Genomic DNA, 18226 nt, shown 5'->3' on the forward strand with positions numbered 1-18226 from the left:
TGACCCAATACTGCGCAAATAATTTTTGCAGCACTTTCAGATTATCACAGATGACCAACAGGCTCGTCATGATTATCAGACAATGATATGTACTCCTTCGAGCTAAGGTTAAATAGTTCAACGAATTTTTACGGTAAGTTATAAGATATCAGTGCTAAAAGTGACAGCATTACAATGACGATAAAATAGACGCGTAAGAACAATAGACATAGTTTTATTGAATGCGTGAAGTATATTTGTGAAAATATTTCGATGAATGAGGTTGCAAGAAAGTGTAAACAGAAGCCATCTGTCACAACTACATCACATTTGAGGCGTTTAGGAACGGGAATCCAAACTACGGCGATCTCGTGTGGCTGCGATTTTCTGTTCGTTTTGGAGCATTTAAGAGCTTGTAATCACCTTTCCACATATTTTGCACCTACAACACAACAGAGTAAGACATGGTGAATCTTTTCATATCAAATAATGGTAATGTGAATTTTGTTGCAAGTCAACCTTTAACATGTGGAAGCTACTGCTTTCAAAAGCCGAACAAAAAATTCGAATACACGCCCGAAGTGGGGCTCGAACCCACGACCCTGGAATTAAGAGTCCCATGCTTTACCGACTAAACCACCCGGGCTGATGTAGCAATACTTTTGTGTTACACTCATCATTGGGATAAAACAAATGTTACTTGGAAGCATACATTAGACCAAACAATCTTGAAAATCGCAACATAAAACCAACCAACAAAATCCACATTCACCAACAATGAATGCACTATACAAAAATTTGTAACAAAAAAACAAAAACAAGTATCGTGTGAACCAGTAAGATAGAGAATCTAGTCATACATCATTTTATTGGCATCGAAACTTAATTTTTGGTTCGTAAACAATCCGAAATTGATCCAAAGTATAACCGGGATAAGAAGGGTTCAAATCAGCACTATCATTAACATTTCGAAGCTACTGCTTTTAAAAACCAAAGAAAAAATGTCAAAACAACGCCCGAGGTGGGGCTCGAACCCACGACCCTGGGATTAAGAGTCCCATGCTCTACCGACTGAGCCACCCGGGCTGATGTACCACGACTTTTGTGTTACACTCATCATTGGGATAACACAAATGTTACTTGGCAGCATACGTTGGACCAAACAATCTTGAAAATCGCAACATAAAAAGCACGAGCAAAATCGACATTCACCAACAATGAATGTACTATAGAAGAATTTGTAAGAAAAATACAAAAACAAGTATCGTGTGAACCAGTAAGATAGAGAATCTAGTCATACATCGTTTCATTGGCATCAAAACTTAATTTTTGGTTTGTAAACAATCCAAAATTGATCTAAAAGTACAACCGGGGTAAGAAGGGTTCAAATAAGCACTATCATTAACATTTCGAACTTACTGCTTTCAAAAACCAAAAAAAAGAGAAAACAACGCCCGAGGTGGGGCTCGAACCCACGACCCTGGGATTAAGAGTCCCATGCTCTACCGACTGAGCCACCCGGGCTGATGTACCACGACTTTTGTGTTACACTCATCATTGGGATAACACAAATGTTACTTGGAAGCATACGTTGGACCAAACAATCTTGAAAATCGTAACATAAAAAGCACGAGCAAAATCGACATTCACCAACAATGAATGCGCTATACAAGAAATTGTAAGAAAAATACAAAGAACAAGTGTCGTGTGAACCAGTAAGATAGAGAATCTAGTCATACATCAGTTCATTGGCATCGAAACTTGATCTTTGGTTCGTAAACAATCCGAAACTGATCCAAAGTATAACCGGGATAAGAAGGGTTCGAATCAGCACTAGCATTACCATATCGAAGCTACTGCTTTCAAAAGCCTAACAAAAAATTCGAATGCACGCCCGAGGTGGGGCTCGAACCCACGACCCTGGGATTAAGCGTCCCATGCTCTACCGACTGAGCCACCCGAGCTGATGTACCATGACTTTTGTGTTACACTCATCATCGGGATAACACAAATGTTACTTGGAAGCATACGTTGAACCATACAATCTTGAAAATCGCAACATAAAACCAACCACCAAAAGCTGCATTCGCCAACAATGAATGTGTTATACAAAAAATTGTTCGAAAAATACAAAAACAAGTATCGTGTGAACCAGTAAGATAGAAAATCTAGTCATACACCATTTTATGGGCATCGAAACTTAATTTTTTGTTCGTAAACAATCCGAAATTGATCCAAAGTATAACCGGGATAAGAAGGGTTCAAATCAGCACTAGCATTAACATTTCGAACCTACTGCTTTCAAAAACCAAAGAAAACATGTGAAAACAACGCCCGAGGTGGGGCTCGAACCCACGACCCTGGAATTAAGAGTCCCATGCTCTACCAACTGAGCCACCCGGGCTGATGTAGCAATACTTTTGCATTACACTCATCATTGGGATAAAACAAATGTTACTTGGAAGCGAACGTTGAACCATACAATCTTGAAAATCGCAACATAAAACCAACAACTGAAGGCCAAATTCACCAACAACGAATGCGCCATACAAGAAATTGTAAGAAAGTTACAAAAACAAGTATCGTGTGAACCAGTAAGATAGAGAATCTAGCCATACATTTCATTGGCATCAAAACCCGATTCCTTGTTTGTAAACAATCCGAAATCGATCCAAAGTATAACCGGGATATGAAGGGTTCAAATCAGCATTATCATTAACATTTGGAAGCTACTGCTTTTAAAAACCAAAAAAAACATCATCACAACGCACGAGGTGGGGCTCAAACCCTCGAACCTGGAATTAAGAGTCCCATGCTCTACCGACTGAGCCACCCGAGCTGATGTACCAGTACTTTTGCGTTACACTCATCATTGGGATAAAACAAATGTTACTTGGAAGCATATGTTGGACCAAACAATCTTGAAAATCGCAACATAAAACCAACCACCAAAAGCTGCATTCGCCAACAATGAATGTGCTATACAAAAAATTGTACGAACAATACAAAAACAAGTATCGTGTGAACCAGTAAGATAGAGAATCTAGTCATACATCAGTTCATTGGCATCGAAACTTGATCTTTGGTTCGTAAACAATCCGAAACTGATCCAAAGTATAACCGGGATAAGAAGGGTTCGAATCAGCACTAGCATTACCATATCGAAGCTACTGCTTTCAAAAGCCTAACAAAAAATTCGAATGCACGCCCGAGGTGGGGCTCGAACCCACGACCCTGGGATTAAGAGTCCCATGCTCTACCGACTGAGCCACCCGGGCTGATGTACCATGACTTTTGTGTTACACTCATCATCGGGATAACACAAATGTTACTTGGAAGCATACGTTGAACCATACAATCTTGAAAATCGCAACATAATACCAACCACTGAAGGCCAAATTCACCAACAACGAATGCGCTATACAAGAAATTGTAAGAAAGTTACAAAAACAAGTAACGTGTGAACCAGTAAGATAGAGAATCTAGTCATACATCATTTTATTGGCATTGAAACTTAATTTTTGGTTCGTAAACAATCCGAAATTGATCCAAAAGTATAACGGGGGTAAGAAGGGTTCAAATCAGCACTATCATTAACATTTGGAAGCTACTGCTTTTAAAAACCAAAAAAAACATCACCACAACGCACGAGGTGGGGTTCGAACCCTCAACCCTGGAATTAAGAGTCCCATGCTCTACCGACTGAGCCACCCGGGCTGATGTACCAGCACTTTTGCGTTACACTCATCATTGGGATAAAACAAATGTTACTTGGAAGCATACATTAGACCAAACAATCTTGAAAATCGCAACATAAAACCAACCAACAAAATCGACATTCACCAACAATGAATGCACTATACAAAAATTTGTAAGAAAAATACAAAAACAAGTATCGTGTGAACCAGTAAGATAGAGAATCTAGTCATACAACATTTTATTGGCATCGAAACTTATTCTTCGGTTCGAAAACAATCCGAAATTGATCCAAAGTATAACCGGGATAAGAAGGTTCAAATCAGCACTATCATTAACATTTGGAAGCTACTGCTTTCAAAAACCAAAGAAAACATATGAAAACAACGCCCGAGGTGGGGCTCAAACCCACGACCCTGGGATTAAGAATCCCATGGTCTACCGGCTGAGCCACCCGGGCTAATGTACCAGTACTTTTGTGTTACAATCATCATTGGGATAAAACAAATGTTACTTGGAAGCATACGTTGAACCATACAATCTTGAAAATCGCAACATAAAACCAACCACCAAAAGCTGCATTCGCCAACAATGAATGTGTTATACAAAAAATTGTTTGAAAAATACAAAAACAAGTATCGTGTGAACCAGTAAGATAGAAAATCTAGTCATACACCATTTTATTGGCATCGAAACTTAATTTTTTGTTCGTAAACAATCCGAAATTGATCCAAAATATAACCGGGATAAGAAGGGTTCAAATCAGCACTAGCATTAACATTTCGAACCTACTGCTTTCAAAAACCAAAGAAAACATGTGAAAACAACGCCCGAGGTGGGGCTCGAACCCACGACCCTGGGATTAAGAGTCCCATGCTCTACCGACTGAGCCACCCGGGCTGATGTACCACGACTTTTGTGTTACACTCATCATTGGGATAACACAAATGTTACTTGGCAGCATACGTTGGACCAAACAATCTTGAAAATCGCAACATAAAAAGCACGAGCAAAATCGACATTCACCAACAATGAATGTACTATAGAAGAATTTGTAAGAAAAATACAAAAACAAGTATCGTGTGAACCAGTAAGATAGAGAATCTAGTCATACATCGTTTCATTGGCATCAAAACTTAATTTTTGGTTTGTAAACAATCCAAAATTGATCTAAAAGTACAACCGGGGTAAGAAGGGTTCAAATAAGCACTATCATTAACATTTCGAACTTACTGCTTTCAAAAACCAAAAAAAAGAGAAAACAACGCCCGAGGTGGGGCTCGAACCCACGACCCTGGGATTAAGAGTCCCATGCTCTACCGACTGAGCCACCCGGGCTGATGTACCACGACTTTTGTGTTACACTCATCATTGGGATAACACAAATGTTACTTGGAAGCATACGTTGGACCAAACAATCTTGAAAATCGCAACATAAAAAGCACGAGCAAAATCGACATTCACCAACAATGAATGCGCTATACAAGAAATTGTAAGAAAAATACAAAGAACAAGTGTCGTGTGAACCAGTAAGATAGAGAATCTAGTCATACATCAGTTCATTGGCATCGAAACTTGATCTTTGGTTCGTAAACAATCCGAAACTGATCCAAAGTATAACCGGGATAAGAAGGGTTCGAATCAGCACTAGCATTACCATATCGAAGCTACTGCTTTCAAAAGCCTAACAAAAAATTCGAATGCACGCCCGAGGTGGGGCTCGAACCCACGACCCTGGGATTAAGCGTCCCATGCTCTACCGACTGAGCCACCCGAGCTGATGTACCATGACTTTTGTGTTACACTCATCATCGGGATAACACAAATGTTACTTGGAAGCATACGTTGAACCATACAATCTTGAAAATCGCAACATAAAACCAACCACCAAAAGCTGCATTCGCCAACAACGAATGTGTTATACAAAAAATTGTTCGAAAAATACAAAAACAAGTATCGTGTGAACCAGTAAGATAGAAAATCTAGTCATACACCATTTTATGGGCATCGAAACTTAATTTTTTGTTCGTAAACAATCCGAAATTGATCCAAAGTATAACCGGGATAAGAAGGGTTCAAATCAGCACTAGCATTAACATTTCGAACCTACTGCTTTCAAAAACCAAAGAAAACATGTGAAAACAACGCCCGAGGTGGGGCTCGAACCCACGACCCTGGAATTAAGAGTCCCATGCTCTACCAACTGAGCCACCCGGGCTGATGTAGCAATACTTTTGCATTACACTCATCATTGGGATAAAACAAATGTTACTTGGAAGCGAACGTTGAACCATACAATCTTGAAAATCGCAACATAAAACCAACAACTGAAGGCCAAATTCACCAACAACGAATGCGCCATACAAGAAATTGTAAGAAAGTTACAAAAACAAGTATCGTGTGAACCAGTAAGATAGAGAATCTAGCCATACATTTCATTGGCATCAAAACCCGATTCCTTGTTTGTAAACAATCCGAAATCGATCCAAAGTATAACCGGGATATGAAGGGTTCAAATCAGCATTATCATTAACATTTGGAAGCTACTGCTTTTAAAAACCAAAAAAAACGTTATCACAACGCCCGAGGTGGGGCTCGAACCCACGACCCTGGAATTAAGAGTCCCATGCTTTACCGACTAAACCACCCGGGCTGATGTAGCAATACTTTTGTGTTACACTCATCATTGGGATAAAACAAATGTTACTTGGAAGCATACATTAGACCAAACAATCTTGAAAATCGCAACATAAAACCAACCAACAAAATCCACATTCACCAACAATGAATGCACTATACAAAAATTTGTAACAAAAAAACAAAAACAAGTATCGTGTGAACCAGTAAGATAGAGAATCTAGTCATACATCATTTTATTGGCATCGAAACTTAATTTTTGGTTCGTAAACAATCCGAAATTGATCCAAAGTATAACCGGGATAAGAACGGTTCAAATCAGCACTAGCATTAACATTTCGAAGCTACTGCTTTCAAAAACCGAAGAAAAAATGTGAAACCACGCCCGAGGTGGGGCTCGAACCCACGACCCTGGGATTAAGAGTCCCATGCTCTACCGACTGAGCCACCCGGGCTGATGTACCAGTACTTTTGCGTTACACTCATCATTGGGATAAAACAAATGTTACTTGGAAGCATACGTTGCACTAAACAATCTTGAAAATCGCAACATGAAACCAACCACCAAAAGCTACATTCACCAACAATGAATGCGCTATACAAGAAATTGTAAGAAAAATACAAAGAACAAGTATCGTGTGAACCAGTAAGATAGAGAATCTAGCCATACATTTCATTGGCATCAAAACCCGATTCCTTGTTTTTAAACAATCCGAAATCGATCCAAAGTATAACCGGAAGATGAAGGGTTCAAATCAGCACTTTCATTAACATTTGGAAGCTACTGCTTTTAAAAACCAAAAAAAACATCACCACAACGCACGAGGTGGGGTTCGAACCCTCGACCCTGGGATTAAGAGTCCCATGCTCTACCGACTGAGCCACCCGGGCTGATGTAGCAATACTTTTGCGTTACACTCATCATTGGGATAAAACAAATGCTACTTGGAAGCATACGTCGCGCTAAACAATCTTGAAAATCGCAACATGAAACCAACCACCAAAAGCCACATTCACCAACAATGAATGCGCTATACAAGAAATTGTAAGAAAAATACAAAGAACAAGTATCGTGTGAACCAGTAAGATAGAGAATCTAGTCATACATCAGTTCATTGGCATAGAAACTTGATTTTTTTGTTCGTAAACAATCCGAAATCGATCCAAAGTATAACCGGGATAAGAAGGGTTCAAATCAGCATTAGCATTAACATTTCGAAGCTACTGCTTTCAAAAACCGAAGAAAAAATGTGAAAACAACGTCCGAGGTGGGGCTCGAACCCACGACCCTGGGATTAAGAGTCCCATGCTCTACCGACTGAGCCACCCGGGCTGATGTAGCAATACTTTTGCGTTACACTCATCATTGGGATAACACAAATGTTACTTGGAAGCATACGTTGAACCATACAATCTTGAAAATCGCAACATAATACCAACCACTGAAGGCCAAATTCACCAACAACGAATGCGCTATACAAGAAATTGTAAGAAAGTTACAAAAACAAGTATCGTGTGAACCAGTAAGATAGAGAATCTAGTCATACATCATTTTATTGGCATTGAAACTTAATTTTTGGTTCGTAAACAATCCGAAATTGATCCAAAAGTATAACGGGGGTAAGAAGGGTTCAAATCAGCACTATCATTAACATTTGGAAGCTACTGCTTTTAAAAACCAAAAAAAACATCACCACAACGCACGAGGTGGGGTTCGAACCCTCGACCCTGGAATTAAGAGTCCCATGCTCTACCGACTGAGCCACCCGGGCTGATGTACCAGCACTTTTGCGTTACACTCATCATTGGGATAAAACAAATGTTACTTGGAAGCATACATTAGACCAAACAATCTTGAAAATCGCAACATAAAACCAACCAACAAAATCGACATTCACCAACAATGAATGCACTATACAAAAATTTGTAAGAAAAATACAAAAACAAGTATCGTGTGAACCAGTAAGATAGAGAATCTAGTCATACAACATTTTATTGGCATCGAAACTTATTCTTCGGTTCGAAAACAATCCGAAATTGATCCAAAGTATAACCGGGATAAGAAGGTTCAAATCAGCACTATCATTAACATTTGGAAGCTACTGCTTTCAAAAACCAAAGAAAACATATGAAAACAACGCCCGAGGTGGGGCTCAAACCCACGACCCTGGGATTAAGAATCCCATGGTCTACCGGCTGAGCCACCCGGGCTGATGTACCAGTACTTTTGTGTTACAATCATTATTGGGATAAAACAAATGTTACTTGGAAGCATACGTTGAACCATACAATCTTGAAAATCGCAACATAAAACCAACCACCAAAAGCTGCATTCGCCAACAATGAATGTGTTATACAAAAAATTGTTTGAAAAATACAAAAACAAGTATCGTGTGAACCAGTAAGATAGAAAATCTAGTCATACACCATTTTATTGGCATCGAAACTTAATTTTTTGTTCGTAAACAATCCGAAATTGATCCAAAATATAACCGGGATAAGAAGGGTTCAAATCAGCACTAGCATTAACATTTCGAACCTACTGCTTTCAAAAACCAAAGAAAACATGTGAAAACAATGCCCGAGGTGGGGCTCGAACCCACGACCCTGGGATTAAGAGTCCCATGCTCTACCGACTGAGCCACCCGAGCTGATGTACCAGTACTTTTGCGTTACACTCATCATTGGGATAAAACAAATGTTACTTGGAAGCATACGTTGGACCAAACAATCTTGAAAATCGCAACATAATAAGAAAGTTACAAAAACAAGTATCGTGTGAACCAGTAAGATAGAGAATCTAGCCATACATTTCATTGGCATCAAAACCCGATTCCTTGTTTGTAAACAATCCGAAATCGATCCAAAGTATAACCGGGATATGAAGGGTTCAAATCAGCATTATCATTAACATTTGGAAGCTACTGCTTTTAAAAACCAAAAAAAACGTTATCACAACGCCCGAGGTGGGGCTCGAACCCACGACCCTGGAATTAAGAGTCCCATGCTTTACCGACTAAACCACCCGGGCTGATGTAGCAATACTTTTGTGTTACACTCATCATTGGGATAAAACAAATGTTACTTGGAAGCATACATTAGACCAAACAATCTTGAAAATCGCAACATAAAACCAACCAACAAAATCCACATTCACCAACAATGAATGCACTATACAAAAATTTGTAACAAAAAAACAAAAACAAGTATCGTGTGAACCAGTAAGATAGAGAATCTAGTCATACATCATTTTATTGGCATCGAAACTTAATTTTTGGTTCGTAAACAATCCGAAATTGATCCAAAGTATAACCGGGATAAGAACGGTTCAAATCAGCACTAGCATTAACATTTCGAAGCTACTGCTTTCAAAAACCGAAGAAAAAATGTGAAACCACGCCCGAGGTGGGGCTCGAACCCACGACCCTGGGATTAAGAGTCCCATGCTCTACCGACTGAGCCACCCGGGCTGATGTACCAGTACTTTTGCGTTACACTCATCATTGGGATAAAACAAATGTTACTTGGAAGCATACGTTGCACTAAACAATCTTGAAAATCGCAACATGAAACCAACCACCAAAAGCTACATTCACCAACAATGAATGCGCTATACAAGAAATTGTAAGAAAAATACAAAGAACAAGTATCGTGTGAACCAGTAAGATAGAGAATCTAGTCATACATTTCATTGGCATCAAAACCCGATTCCTTGTTTTTAAACAATCCGAAATCGATCCAAAGTATAACCGGAAGATGAAGGGTTCAAATCAGCACTTTCATTAACATTTGGAAGCTACTGCTTTTAAAAACCAAAAAAAACATCACCACAACGCACGAGGTGGGGTTCGAACCCTCGACCCTGGAATTAAGAGTCCCATGCTCTACCGACTGAGCCACCCGGGCTGATGTACCAGCACTTTTGCGTTACACTCATCATTGGGATAAAACAAATGTTACTTGGAAGCATACATTAGACCAAACAATCTTGAAAATCGCAACATAAAACCAACCAACAAAATCGACATTCACCAACAATGAATGCACTATACAAAAATTTGTAACAAAAAAACAAAAACAAGTATCGTGTGAACCAGTAAGATAGAGAATCTAGCCATACATTTCATTGGCATCAAAACCCGATTCCTTGTTTGTAAACAATCCGAAATCGATCCAAAGTATAACCGGAAGATGAAGGGTTCAAATCAGCACTTTCATTAACATTTGGAAGCTACTGCTTTTAAAAACCAAAAAAAACATCACCACAACGCACGAGGTGGGGTTCGAACCCTCGACCCTGGGATTAAGAGTCCCATGCTCTACCGACTGAGCCACCCGGGCTGATGTAGCAATACTTTTGCGTTACACTAATCATTGGGATAAAACAAATGCTACTTGGAAGCATACGTCGCGCTAAACAATCTTGAAAATCGCAACATGAAACCAACCACCAAAAGCCACATTCACCAACAATGAATGCGCTATACAAGAAATTGTAAGAAAAATACAAAGAACAAGTATCGTGTGAACCAGTAAGATAGAGAATCTAGTCATACATCAGTTCATTGGCATCGAAACTTGATTTTTTTGTTCGTAAACAATCCGAAATCGATCCAAAGTATAACCGGGATAAGAAGGGTTCAAATCAGCATTAGCATTAACATTTCGAAGCTACTGCTTTCAAAAACCGAAGAAAAAATGTGAAAACAACGCCCGAGGTGGGGCTCGAACCCACGACCCTGGGATTAAGAGTCCCATGCTCTACCGACTGAGCCACCCGGGCTGATGTAGCAATACTTTTGTGTTACACTCATCATTGGGATAAAACAAATGTTACTTGGAAGCATACATTAGACCAAACAATCTTGAAAATCGCAACATAAAACCAACCAACAAAATCCACATTCACCAACAATGAATGCACTATACAAAAATTTGTAACAAAAAAACAAAAACAAGTATCGTGTGAACCAGTAAGATAGAGAATCTAGTCATACATCATTTTATTGGCATCGAAACTTAATTTTTGGTTCGTAAACAATCCGAAATTGATCCAAAGTATAACCGGGATAAGAACGGTTCAAATCAGCACTAGCATTAACATTTCGAAGCTACTGCTTTCAAAAACCGAAGAAAAAATGTGAAACCACGCCCGAGGTGGGGCTCGAACCCACGACCCTGGGATTAAGAGTCCCATGCTCTACCGACTGAGCCACCCGGGCTGATGTACCAGTACTTTTGCGTTACACTCATCATTGGGATAAAACAAATGTTACTTGGAAGCATACGTTGCACTAAACAATCTTGAAAATCGCAACATGAAACCAACCACCAAAAGCTACATTCACCAACAATGAATGCGCTATACAAGAAATTGTAAGAAAAATACAAAGAACAAGTATCGTGTGAACCAGTAAGATAGAGAATCTAGTCATACATTTCATTGGCATCAAAACCCGATTCCTTGTTTTTAAACAATCCGAAATCGATCCAAAGTATAACCGGAAGATGAAGGGTTCAAATCAGCACTTTCATTAACATTTGGAAGCTACTGCTTTTAAAAACCAAAAAAAACATCACCACAACGCACGAGGTGGGGTTCGAACCCTCGACCCTGGAATTAAGAGTCCCATGCTCTACCGACTGAGCCACCCGGGCTGATGTACCAGCACTTTTGCGTTACACTCATCATTGGGATAAAACAAATGTTACTTGGAAGCATACATTAGACCAAACAATCTTGAAAATCGCAACATAAAACCAACCAACAAAATCGACATTCACCAACAATGAATGCACTATACAAAAATTTGTAACAAAAAAACAAAAACAAGTATCGTGTGAACCAGTAAGATAGAGAATCTAGCCATACATTTCATTGGCATCAAAACCCGATTCCTTGTTTGTAAACAATCCGAAATCGATCCAAAGTATAACCGGAAGATGAAGGGTTCAAATCAGCACTTTCATTAACATTTGGAAGCTACTGCTTTTAAAAACCAAAAAAAACATCACCACAACGCACGAGGTGGGGTTCGAACCCTCGACCCTGGGATTAAGAGTCCCATGCTCTACCGACTGAGCCACCCGGGCTGATGTAGCAATACTTTTGCGTTACACTAATCATTGGGATAAAACAAATGCTACTTGGAAGCATACGTCGCGCTAAACAATCTTGAAAATCGCAACATGAAACCAACCACCAAAAGCCACATTCACCAACAATGAATGCGCTATACAAGAAATTGTAAGAAAAATACAAAGAACAAGTATCGTGTGAACCAGTAAGATAGAGAATCTAGTCATACATCAGTTCATTGGCATCGAAACTTGATTTTTTTGTTCGTAAACAATCCGAAATCGATCCAAAGTATAACCGGGATAAGAAGGGTTCAAATCAGCATTAGCATTAACATTTCGAAGCTACTGCTTTCAAAAACCGAAGAAAAAATGTGAAAACAACGCCCGAGGTGGGGCTCGAACCCACGACCCTGGGATTAAGAGTCCCATGCTCTACCGACTGAGCCACCCGGGCTGATGTAGCAATACTTTTGTGTTACACTCATCATTGGGATAAAACAAATGTTACTTGGAAGCATACATTAGACCAAACAATCTTGAAAATCGCAACATAAAACCAACCAACAAAATCCACATTCACCAACAATGAATGCACTATACAAAAATTTGTAACAAAAAAACAAAAACAAGTATCGTGTGAACCAGTAAGATAGAGAATCTAGTCATACATCATTTTATTGGCATCGAAACTTAATTTTTGGTTCGTAAACAATCCGAAATTGATCCAAAGTATAACCGGGATAAGAACGGTTCAAATCAGCACTAGCATTAACATTTCGAAGCTACTGCTTTCAAAAACCGAAGAAAAAATGTGAAACCACGCCCGAGGTGGGGCTCGAACCCACGACCCTGGGATTAAGAGTCCCATGCTCTACCGACTGAGCCACCCGGGCTGATGTACCAGTACTTTTGCGTTACACTCATCATTGGGATAAAACAAATGTTACTTGGAAGCATACGTTGCACTAAACAATCTTGAAAATCGCAACATGAAACCAACCACCAAAAGCTACATTCACCAACAATGAATGCGCTATACAAGAAATTGTAAGAAAAATACAAAGAACAAGTATCGTGTGAACCAGTAAGATAGAGAATCTAGTCATACATTTCATTGGCATCAAAACCCGATTCCTTGTTTTTAAACAATCCGAAATCGATCCAAAGTATAACCGGAAGATGAAGGGTTCAAATCAGCACTTTCATTAACATTTGGAAGCTACTGCTTTTAAAAACCAAAAAAAACATCACCACAACGCACGAGGTGGGGTTCGAACCCTCGACCCTGGAATTAAGAGTCCCATGCTCTACCGACTGAGCCACCCGGGCTGATGTACCAGCACTTTTGCGTTACACTCATCATTGGGATAAAACAAATGTTACTTGGAAGCATACATTAGACCAAACAATCTTGAAAATCGCAACATAAAACCAACCAACAAAATCGACATTCACCAACAATGAATGCACTATACAAAAATTTGTAACAAAAAAACAAAAACAAGTATCGTGTGAACCAGTAAGATAGAGAATCTAGCCATACATTTCATTGGCATCAAAACCCGATTCCTTGTTTGTAAACAATCCGAAATCGATCCAAAGTATAACCGGAAGATGAAGGGTTCAAATCAGCACTTTCATTAACATTTGGAAGCTACTGCTTTTAAAAACCAAAAAAAACATCACCACAACGCACGAGGTGGGGTTCGAACCCTCGACCCTGGGATTAAGAGTCCCATGCTCTACCGACTGAGCCACCCGGGCTGATGTAGCAATACTTTTGCGTTACACTAATCATTGGGATAAAACAAATGCTACTTGGAAGCATACGTCGCGCTAAACAATCTTGAAAATCGCAACATGAAACCAACCACCAAAAGCCACATTCACCAACAATGAATGCGCTATACAAGAAATTGTAAGAAAAATACAAAGAACAAGTATCGTGTGAACCAGTAAGATAGAGAATCTAGTCATACATCAGTTCATTGGCATCGAAACTTGATTTTTTTGTTCGTAAACAATCCGAAATCGATCCAAAGTATAACCGGGATAAGAAGGGTTCAAATCAGCATTAGCATTAACATTTCGAAGCTACTGCTTTCAAAAACCGAAGAAAAAATGTGAAAACAACGCCCGAGGTGGGGCTCGAACCCACGACCCTGGGATTAAGAGTCCCATGCTCTACCGACTGAGCCACCCGGGCTGATGTAGCAATACTTTTGCGTTACACTCATCATTGGGATAAAACAAATGTTACTTGGAAGCATACGTTGAACCATACAATCTTGAAAATCGCAACATAAAACCAACCACTGAAGGCCAAATTCACCAACAACGAATGCGCTATACAAGAAATTGTAAGAAAGTTACAAAAACAAGTATCGTGTGAACCAGTAAGAGAGAGAATCTAGTCATACATCATTTTATTGGCATTGAAACTTAATTTTTGGTTCGTAAACAATCCGAAATTGATCCAAAAGTATAGTGGGGTAAGAAGGGTTCAAATCAGCACTATCATTAACATTTGGAAGCTATTGCTTTCAAAAACCGAAGAAAAAATGTGAAAACAACGCCCGAGGTGGGGCTCGAACCCACGACCCTGGGATTAAGTGTCCCATGCTCTACCGACTGAGCCACCCGGGCTGATGTAGCAATACTTTTGCGTTACACTCATCATTGGGATAAAACAAATGTTACTTGGAAGCATACGTTGAACCATACCATCTGAAAATCGCAACATAAAACCAACGACCAAAATCCACATTCTCCAACAATGAATGTACCATACAAGAAATTGTAAGAAAAATACAAAAACAAGTATCGTGTGAACCAGTAAGATAGAGAATCTAGTCATACATTTCATTGGCATCAAAACTAGATTTTCTGTTCGTAAACAATCCGAAGTTGATCCTAAAGTATAGTGGGGTAAGAAGGGTTCAAATCAGCACTATCAATAACATTTCGAAGCTACTGCTTTCAAAAACCGAAAAAAAAATGTGAAAACAACGCCCGAGGTGGGGCTCGAACCCACGACTCGGGGATTAAGAGACCCATGCTCTACCGACTGAGCCACCCGGGCTGATGTACCATGGCTTTTGTGTTACACTCATCATTGGGATAAAACAAATGCTACTTGGACGCATACGTCGCGCTAAACAATCTTGAAAATCGCAACATGAAACCAACCACCAAAAGCCACATTCACCAACAATGAATGCGCTATACAAGAAATTGTAAGAAAAATACAAAGAACAAGTATCGTGTGAACCAGTAAGATAGAGAATCTAGTCATACATCAGTTCATTGGCATCGAAACTTGATTTTTTGTTCGTAAACAATCCGAAATCGATCCAAAGTATAACCGGGATAAGAAGGGTTCAAATCAGCATTAGCATTAACATTTCGAAGCTACTGCCTTCAAAAACCGAAGAAAAAATGTGAAAACAACGCCCGAGGTGGGGCTCGAACCCACGACCCTGGGATTAAGAGTCCCATGCTCTACCGACTGAGCCACCCGGGCTGATGTAGCAATACTTTTGCGTTACACTCATCATTGGGATAAAACAAATGTTACTTGGAAACATACATTGGACCAAACAATTTTGAAAATTGCGACATAAAACCAACCACCAAAATCCACATTCACCAACAATGAATATACTATACAAAAATTTGTAAGAAAAGTACAAAAACAAGTATCGTGTGAACCAGTAAGATAGAGAATCTAGTCATACATCATTTTATTGACATCGAAACTTAATTTTTGGTTCGTAAACAATCCAAAATTGATCCAAAAGTATAACGGGGATAAGAAGGGTTCAAATCAGCACTATCAATAACATTTGGAAGCTACTGCTTTCAAAAACCGAAAAAAAAATGTGAAAACAACGCCCGAGGTGGGGCTCGAACCCACGACCCTGGGATTAAGAGTCCCATGCTCTACCGACTGAGCCACCCGGGCTGATGTACCAGTACTTTTGTGTTACACTCATGATTGAGATAAAACAAATGTTACTTGGAAGCATACATTGAACCATACCATCTGAAAATCGCAACATAAAACCAACCACCAAAAGCTACATTCACCAACAATGAATGCGCTATACAAGAAATTGTAAGAAAAATACAAAGAACAAGTATCGTGTGAACCAGTAAGATAGAGAATCTAGCCATACATTTCATTGGCATCAAAACCCGATTCCTTGTTTTTAAACAATCCGAAATCGATCCAAAGTATAACCGGGATATGAAGGGTTCAAATCAGCATTATCATTAACATTTGGAAGCTACTGCTTTTAAAAACCAAAAAAAACATCACCACAACGCACGAGGTGGGGTTCGAACCCTCGACCCTGGAATTAAGAGTCCCATGCTCTACCGACTGAGCCACCCGGGCTGATGTACCAGCACTTTTGCGTTACACTCATCATTGGGATAAAACAAATGTTACTTGGAAGCATACATTAGACCAAACAATCTTGAAAATCGCAACATAAAACCAACCAACAAAATCGACATTCACCAACAATGAATGCACTATACAAAAATTTGTAAGAAAAATACAAAAACAAGTATCGTGTGAACCAGTAAGATAGAGAATCTAGTCATACAACATTTTATTGGCATCGAAACTTATTCTTCGGTTCGAAAACAATCCGAAATTGATCCAAAGTATAACCGGGATAAGAAGGTTCAAATCAGCACTATCATTAACATTTGGAAGCTACTGCTTTCAAAAACCAAAGAAAACATATGAAAACAACGCCCGAGGTGGGGCTCAAACCCACGACCCTGGGATTAAGAATCCCATGGTCTACCGGCTGAGCCACCCGGGCTGATGTACCAGTACTTTTGTGTTACAATCATTATTGGGATAAAACAAATGTTACTTGGAAGCATACGTTGAACCATACAATCTTGAAAATCGCAACATAAAACCAACCACCAAAAGCTGCATTCGCCAACAATGAATGTGTTATACAAAAAATTGTTTGAAAAATACAAAAACAAGTATCGTGTGAACCAGTAAGATAGAAAATCTAGTCATACACCATTTTATTGGCATCGAAACTTAATTTTTTGTTCGTAAACAATCCGAAATTGATCCAAAATATAACCGGGATAAGAAGGGTTCAAATCAGCACTAGCATTAACATTTCGAACCTACTGCTTTCAAAAACCAAAGAAAACATGTGAAAACAATGCCCGAGGTGGGGCTCGAACCCACGACCCTGGGATTAAGAGTCCCATGCTCTACCGACTGAGCCACCCGAGCTGATGTACCAGTACTTTTGCGTTACACTCATCATTGGGATAAAACAAATGTTACTTGGAAGCATACGTTGGACCAAACAATCTTGAAAATCGCAACATAATAAGAAAGTTACAAAAACAAGTATCGTGTGAACCAGTAAGATAGAGAATCTAGCCATACATTTCATTGGCATCAAAACCCGATTCCTTGTTTGTAAACAATCCGAAATCGATCCAAAGTATAACCGGGATATGAAGGGTTCAAATCAGCATTATCATTAACATTTGGAAGCTACTGCTTTTAAAAACCAAAAAAAACGTTATCACAACGCCCGAGGTGGGGCTCGAACCCACGACCCTGGAATTAAGAGTCCCATGCTTTACCGACTAAACCACCCGGGCTGATGTAGCAATACTTTTGTGTTACACTCATCATTGGGATAAAACAAATGTTACTTGGAAGCATACATTAGACCAAACAATCTTGAAAATCGCAACATAAAACCAACCAACAAAATCCACATTCACCAACAATGAATGCACTATACAAAAATTTGTAACAAAAAAACAAAAACAA

The 18226-nt window shown here is 39.3% G+C and overlaps 1 protein-coding gene and 41 non-coding genes across 42 annotated transcripts in view; all 42 read right to left on the reverse strand.

Moving 5' to 3' along the window:
* LOC137392976 (tubulin-specific chaperone cofactor E-like protein) overlaps nucleotides 1-18226 on the reverse strand; it is a 49265-nt gene that overhangs the window by 9348 nt on the left and 21691 nt on the right. The gene's annotated exons all lie outside the window — the stretch shown is intronic.
* Nucleotides 553-625, reverse strand: Trnak-cuu (transfer RNA lysine (anticodon CUU)). Its single transcript has one exon. It is a non-coding gene; the product is annotated as a tRNA-Lys (tRNA).
* Nucleotides 993-1065, reverse strand: Trnak-cuu (transfer RNA lysine (anticodon CUU)). Its single transcript has one exon. It is a non-coding gene; the product is annotated as a tRNA-Lys (tRNA).
* On the reverse strand, nucleotides 1431-1503 carry Trnak-cuu (transfer RNA lysine (anticodon CUU)). Its single transcript has one exon. It is a non-coding gene; the product is annotated as a tRNA-Lys (tRNA).
* Nucleotides 1871-1943, reverse strand: Trnak-cuu (transfer RNA lysine (anticodon CUU)). Its single transcript has one exon. It is a non-coding gene; the product is annotated as a tRNA-Lys (tRNA).
* Nucleotides 2311-2383, reverse strand: Trnak-cuu (transfer RNA lysine (anticodon CUU)). Its single transcript has one exon. It is a non-coding gene; the product is annotated as a tRNA-Lys (tRNA).
* Trnak-cuu (transfer RNA lysine (anticodon CUU)) lies at nucleotides 2746-2818 on the reverse strand. Its single transcript has one exon. It is a non-coding gene; the product is annotated as a tRNA-Lys (tRNA).
* Nucleotides 3185-3257, reverse strand: Trnak-cuu (transfer RNA lysine (anticodon CUU)). Its single transcript has one exon. It is a non-coding gene; the product is annotated as a tRNA-Lys (tRNA).
* Trnak-cuu (transfer RNA lysine (anticodon CUU)) lies at nucleotides 3624-3696 on the reverse strand. Its single transcript has one exon. It is a non-coding gene; the product is annotated as a tRNA-Lys (tRNA).
* Nucleotides 4063-4135, reverse strand: Trnak-cuu (transfer RNA lysine (anticodon CUU)). Its single transcript has one exon. It is a non-coding gene; the product is annotated as a tRNA-Lys (tRNA).
* On the reverse strand, nucleotides 4503-4575 carry Trnak-cuu (transfer RNA lysine (anticodon CUU)). The gene has a single exon. It is a non-coding gene; the product is annotated as a tRNA-Lys (tRNA).
* Nucleotides 4941-5013, reverse strand: Trnak-cuu (transfer RNA lysine (anticodon CUU)). Its single transcript has one exon. It is a non-coding gene; the product is annotated as a tRNA-Lys (tRNA).
* Nucleotides 5381-5453, reverse strand: Trnak-cuu (transfer RNA lysine (anticodon CUU)). Its single transcript has one exon. It is a non-coding gene; the product is annotated as a tRNA-Lys (tRNA).
* Trnak-cuu (transfer RNA lysine (anticodon CUU)) lies at nucleotides 5821-5893 on the reverse strand. The gene has a single exon. It is a non-coding gene; the product is annotated as a tRNA-Lys (tRNA).
* Nucleotides 6256-6328, reverse strand: Trnak-cuu (transfer RNA lysine (anticodon CUU)). Its single transcript has one exon. It is a non-coding gene; the product is annotated as a tRNA-Lys (tRNA).
* Nucleotides 6695-6767, reverse strand: Trnak-cuu (transfer RNA lysine (anticodon CUU)). Its single transcript has one exon. It is a non-coding gene; the product is annotated as a tRNA-Lys (tRNA).
* On the reverse strand, nucleotides 7131-7203 carry Trnak-cuu (transfer RNA lysine (anticodon CUU)). Its single transcript has one exon. It is a non-coding gene; the product is annotated as a tRNA-Lys (tRNA).
* Trnak-cuu (transfer RNA lysine (anticodon CUU)) lies at nucleotides 7573-7645 on the reverse strand. The gene has a single exon. It is a non-coding gene; the product is annotated as a tRNA-Lys (tRNA).
* Nucleotides 8012-8084, reverse strand: Trnak-cuu (transfer RNA lysine (anticodon CUU)). Its single transcript has one exon. It is a non-coding gene; the product is annotated as a tRNA-Lys (tRNA).
* On the reverse strand, nucleotides 8451-8523 carry Trnak-cuu (transfer RNA lysine (anticodon CUU)). The gene has a single exon. It is a non-coding gene; the product is annotated as a tRNA-Lys (tRNA).
* Trnak-cuu (transfer RNA lysine (anticodon CUU)) lies at nucleotides 8891-8963 on the reverse strand. The gene has a single exon. It is a non-coding gene; the product is annotated as a tRNA-Lys (tRNA).
* Trnak-cuu (transfer RNA lysine (anticodon CUU)) lies at nucleotides 9271-9343 on the reverse strand. Its single transcript has one exon. It is a non-coding gene; the product is annotated as a tRNA-Lys (tRNA).
* Trnak-cuu (transfer RNA lysine (anticodon CUU)) lies at nucleotides 9710-9782 on the reverse strand. Its single transcript has one exon. It is a non-coding gene; the product is annotated as a tRNA-Lys (tRNA).
* Nucleotides 10146-10218, reverse strand: Trnak-cuu (transfer RNA lysine (anticodon CUU)). The gene has a single exon. It is a non-coding gene; the product is annotated as a tRNA-Lys (tRNA).
* On the reverse strand, nucleotides 10581-10653 carry Trnak-cuu (transfer RNA lysine (anticodon CUU)). Its single transcript has one exon. It is a non-coding gene; the product is annotated as a tRNA-Lys (tRNA).
* Trnak-cuu (transfer RNA lysine (anticodon CUU)) lies at nucleotides 11023-11095 on the reverse strand. The gene has a single exon. It is a non-coding gene; the product is annotated as a tRNA-Lys (tRNA).
* On the reverse strand, nucleotides 11462-11534 carry Trnak-cuu (transfer RNA lysine (anticodon CUU)). The gene has a single exon. It is a non-coding gene; the product is annotated as a tRNA-Lys (tRNA).
* On the reverse strand, nucleotides 11898-11970 carry Trnak-cuu (transfer RNA lysine (anticodon CUU)). Its single transcript has one exon. It is a non-coding gene; the product is annotated as a tRNA-Lys (tRNA).
* Trnak-cuu (transfer RNA lysine (anticodon CUU)) lies at nucleotides 12333-12405 on the reverse strand. The gene has a single exon. It is a non-coding gene; the product is annotated as a tRNA-Lys (tRNA).
* Trnak-cuu (transfer RNA lysine (anticodon CUU)) lies at nucleotides 12775-12847 on the reverse strand. The gene has a single exon. It is a non-coding gene; the product is annotated as a tRNA-Lys (tRNA).
* Nucleotides 13214-13286, reverse strand: Trnak-cuu (transfer RNA lysine (anticodon CUU)). The gene has a single exon. It is a non-coding gene; the product is annotated as a tRNA-Lys (tRNA).
* Nucleotides 13650-13722, reverse strand: Trnak-cuu (transfer RNA lysine (anticodon CUU)). The gene has a single exon. It is a non-coding gene; the product is annotated as a tRNA-Lys (tRNA).
* On the reverse strand, nucleotides 14085-14157 carry Trnak-cuu (transfer RNA lysine (anticodon CUU)). The gene has a single exon. It is a non-coding gene; the product is annotated as a tRNA-Lys (tRNA).
* Nucleotides 14527-14599, reverse strand: Trnak-cuu (transfer RNA lysine (anticodon CUU)). Its single transcript has one exon. It is a non-coding gene; the product is annotated as a tRNA-Lys (tRNA).
* Nucleotides 14967-15039, reverse strand: Trnak-cuu (transfer RNA lysine (anticodon CUU)). The gene has a single exon. It is a non-coding gene; the product is annotated as a tRNA-Lys (tRNA).
* On the reverse strand, nucleotides 15403-15475 carry Trnak-cuu (transfer RNA lysine (anticodon CUU)). The gene has a single exon. It is a non-coding gene; the product is annotated as a tRNA-Lys (tRNA).
* On the reverse strand, nucleotides 15844-15916 carry Trnak-cuu (transfer RNA lysine (anticodon CUU)). The gene has a single exon. It is a non-coding gene; the product is annotated as a tRNA-Lys (tRNA).
* On the reverse strand, nucleotides 16285-16357 carry Trnak-cuu (transfer RNA lysine (anticodon CUU)). The gene has a single exon. It is a non-coding gene; the product is annotated as a tRNA-Lys (tRNA).
* On the reverse strand, nucleotides 16720-16792 carry Trnak-cuu (transfer RNA lysine (anticodon CUU)). The gene has a single exon. It is a non-coding gene; the product is annotated as a tRNA-Lys (tRNA).
* Trnak-cuu (transfer RNA lysine (anticodon CUU)) lies at nucleotides 17159-17231 on the reverse strand. Its single transcript has one exon. It is a non-coding gene; the product is annotated as a tRNA-Lys (tRNA).
* On the reverse strand, nucleotides 17599-17671 carry Trnak-cuu (transfer RNA lysine (anticodon CUU)). The gene has a single exon. It is a non-coding gene; the product is annotated as a tRNA-Lys (tRNA).
* On the reverse strand, nucleotides 17979-18051 carry Trnak-cuu (transfer RNA lysine (anticodon CUU)). The gene has a single exon. It is a non-coding gene; the product is annotated as a tRNA-Lys (tRNA).

This window comes from Watersipora subatra, chromosome 4 (genome assembly GCF_963576615.1).
Source record: "Watersipora subatra chromosome 4, tzWatSuba1.1, whole genome shotgun sequence".
Classification (NCBI taxonomy): domain Eukaryota; kingdom Metazoa; phylum Bryozoa; class Gymnolaemata; order Cheilostomatida; family Watersiporidae; genus Watersipora; species Watersipora subatra.